Consider the following 4032-nt stretch of genomic DNA (forward strand, 5'->3'; position numbering starts at 1 on the left):
ACAATAATAATAATAATAATAATAATAATAATAATAATAATAATAATAATAATAATAATAATAATAATAATAATAATAATAATAATAATAATAATAAAAATAATAATGAAATAATAATCAATAAATAATAATAAATAATGATAATAAAAAATAATCAATTATAATGGAGTAATAATGCTAATGGATAAATAATAATCTTGGTATTTATGAAATGACAATTAACCTATTCATGCTTTTTTTGCACTAAACAATACTCAATTTTTTTCTGACCAATATCTTAAAAACATGACTTGTTCACTTTGAAGGCCGTCACGATTTCTTGCCCAGGTAATCGCCGCTTTTGTGATGTCACGCTCTATTGTTAAAACGCGGCCTTGCATCCATTTGTCATTATAATAATGAAAGATCCAACCCTCCATTGGCTTAGCACACAACGCACACACGCACTGACGAGTAAACGGACGAAGACACTTCACTCACTTAGCTTTAGTTGCACACTTATCACTCACACAGCAGTTCCAACCGCATTTCTATCGTAAAGACACGTGTGGAAGTGGAGTAAATGTAGCTAGCATAGGACTGAATTAAAATATTACCACCAGTAAATATAGGACGAAGTGGGAAGTTTTAAGCACTCACGTAGACATTGGAAGTTAGATCTTAGCACTGTCAATGCTTTAGTTTTGAACCTTCCCTGCAATAAGTCGGTACTCTATACACAGTGAAGTGAAGTACACATTTCGATGATTGGTGTGTTTGATTCGAACTCACAGGCGCAGTGAAATAACAAATTTCGAAGTCTTCACTAAGGAATCGTGATACGGCTGGTATAATTTTTCTTCTGGTAAATACTCTGAGAATCTACTAAAGTGGCTGAATTCGAGCCTTACACCAAGCGACGCAAGACGACGGTCACTATGGAGCCCACTGCCCCTGTACCATCAAACGGAGTCGGTGGTATCGTCGCTATTGAAGAAGAGGTATGTACATATTTAAGTTTAAAAATTAATCCACAACATAGATTACTTGTTGAATGTCTTACATACATACATTAACATTACGCTATTCGAATTGAGACTGTTGAATTCATAGTGGAATTAACTTGTGCTCCCGTGGGAATTGGGGTTAATTTCTAAACTATCGTCTGCCACACGATTCTAATAAGTCGTCTGCCAAGTTTTGCAGAACCCTGTTGATAAGGGAAGGTTGAAAGTGGTTTACCAATAATGTCCTGTAGTTTTGTCGGAAGCGCTTAAGTGTGTGTATTGTTTTTAAAGTGAAAGAATGTTACTGTTCAAACACATGTGATGAAAACAGAAAAAAAAATAATAGAAAACAAGCAACAAGCTGTACTTGGCAGTACAGTTTTAAATGCAAATTCAAAAGTAAATAAACAAAAAAGTTTTGTCCAATCAGATAGATGCTTCAGACTGGTCCAATTGTATCAAAGCTGTATAATTTAGAAATATATTTTTCTTTGGGAGGAAAAGTAAATATTTATAATTGTGTACTTCGGAATAATTGTGTGTTTTTAGTACTAACAGTGTTTGTTGATGTCAACTTTTTTTTAATATTTAATATTTTTTCTTCTACTCAATGACTTAGGAACCTGCTGTATTATGTGCTATAAAAATCCCACTTAAACTTTTACTTGGTATTGATATTATTTGCATATGAACAGATAACAAAGATGAGTTGGTCTGTTAGTTAAGTCTCAATGCATATTTGGTGGATTTCTATTCAAGGGACATAGCACAGGCTTAGGATTACAGGCCCTGAATACAGAGCTCCCCCCAAACAATGCCGCCCTTTGAAAATGCGATTGGCTTGAATAGAATGCTCACACTGATTACATAACTACTGTGCATATTCATTGGTCATCCGTCAGATTATGGACGTGTCTTAGATTCCAATCAGATCAATAACCTGGACTATGCAATAGGTATACTTTGCGGGATTAATTTTACGCCAGTTGTCTTCTAGGAAGGGTAACTTGGGGCTCTCTCATGTAGCTTAAAACTACTATTATTTCAATATTTTATTGAAATTCAGTTTAGTGTAAAATGAATTTCTCTACAATGGGATTTGCAATGCATATGATTCCTTATACTCTGAATTATCGATGGAGATGGTGTTGTCTGCTATTGTTGTTGACGGCATAATTCATTATTTTGATAGAATATGGCATAATTTCTTATTTTGATGAAATACAAATTCTTCAGGTCAGATCCAGCAAATATTTTGATGAAGTAAAAGATAAATTCATTGCAGTATGAAGGAGATTGTAAACTGTGTCTGCCATTATCCTCAGTTTTACTGTCAGGTCAATAAAAAAAACCAGTTTAGCTATAATACACTCAAATTAAATACGTCTCTGACATTTAAAAATATTTTTATAGCCTAGTTTACTGTTTCCATAGTAACATTAGAATGCTGGTCTATGATCTCTGTAAAAAAGAAGATTGTGCTGAGCTTAGATTCTCTGATGGTTACCGGAGCTTGTTGACTAGACCATGAAACTTAGTCCGGATTTCTGGCTCCCTCAGACTGTTTATGTGAAATTGAGCAAATGCTATAAAGACAACAAGTGCAAAGAACTCTTTTTGGAAGCTGTTACAATATCCATAATATCCATTGCGAATTTAATTAATTATTCGCCTTTAATAATACCTCATCTCTAGAGAGATCCACTATGATACCCCCAGGCCGGTAACTTTATGAATATTAATACAGCGAGAGATAACAGGAACTATATATCGTTGATAGCGTAATCAATCAACAGGCAGGCGCTTTTAACAGAATTAGAGAATGTGTTGGAAAAACACAATATGATAATGCATGCATAAAGGTAAAACTACATCCTGAATATTCATTATAACATGAGTAGCTTAAACAGAGGTTGGCAATCTCTGAGCTTAAGATTTTCATGTTTCAGTGTTTACCCAGTCAGTTTATTTTTGTCCTGTCTGGTACAATACAAAGTATGCATTCCACATTAGTCAGTACCATATTTGTAGTCCTATAGTATATTTTGAGATTCCTAATTAAGCAAGATTATTTTCAATTGGGTCTTGAAAAATAGTGTTCACCCCAAATAAAAGAGTAAAGAAATTATAATGCTGTGTAATCAATAAACTAAAAAAATAACAATTGTTATATAAGAAATTTTAATTCTATAGTATATTGTGACTTAATTTATTCAGTATTATTTGCAATATATAATCAGTAATAGTAACAATAAAATAAAAGCAAAATAACAAAGTTTGAAGATTTATAATGAAGCCAAACTATTTTCAATTGAGTCTCAAATAAAAAGATTAAAGAAATATCATCAATAATCACAAAAAAATAATGGTTATAAAAATTATATTAAGACTTACCTCATAGAAATAATGCCATGCAACACAAAGCTCATGCGAATGATTGTATTATAAGTTTTTCAAATGTACATTTGTAAATTCAATTTTAGTAATACATCTGTATAATAAAATGGGATTTAATATTTAAAGTTCTCTATGATAAAAGCAGACATTGTTCTGAATACAGTACAGTGTTCCTTAATTTTTACCCAGGGTCATCAATTGAATATAATAAATTAAGAATAAAATAACATTATATGTGTAACAATATTAATAGTAATATATATTGTTTTTTTTTTACCTTTCATATTTAATAATTCTAGCTGACTAGCTTAATTTAATATTTTGCTATGGTGACATTGTACCACAAGCATGCTATGAAGGAAAATATTAAAGAGAATAGTCATATTGTATTGCTAATAAAAATTATTAATGGTACAGGCATAATTTTTTATCTCTGATATTTATGTTTATTTTTATTGCTTTGTATCATTTTATTCTACAGTACCTGTTTATAAAATTATTTGAAGAGTAACATTTAAAATTTAAACCAAATTTTCATATCAATGTGAATGTAACTAGGCCCAGTATAAACAAAAACTGTACAAGCTATATTTTGAAAACCTTCATCTTGGCGCATTAGTTTAATTCCGCGTTTGTAGGCTTTATGCAT

The 4032-nt window shown here is 31.3% G+C and overlaps 1 long non-coding RNA gene across 2 annotated transcripts in view; it reads left to right on the forward strand.

Annotated features, from left to right (window-relative positions):
* The window catches only part of LOC117113206, an 11382-nt gene extending 9902 nt beyond the window's left edge, over window positions 1–1480 (forward strand). Inside the window, exon 3 of one of the 2 annotated variants that reach the window (XR_004446160.1) lies at window positions 774–1018. This is a non-coding gene — a long non-coding RNA (uncharacterized LOC117113206). Of the gene's footprint in view, window positions 1–773 lie in introns of both variants that reach the window. The other variant, XR_004446161.1, reaches the window with a different exon arrangement.
* Window positions 1481–4032: the final 2552 nt, after the last annotated feature.

The sequence above is a fragment of the Anneissia japonica genome, unplaced genomic scaffold (genome assembly GCF_011630105.1).
Source record: "Anneissia japonica isolate Jap-2015-1 unplaced genomic scaffold, ASM1163010v1 scaffold93_len1081246_cov171, whole genome shotgun sequence".
Taxonomy (NCBI): domain Eukaryota; kingdom Metazoa; phylum Echinodermata; class Crinoidea; order Comatulida; family Comatulidae; genus Anneissia; species Anneissia japonica.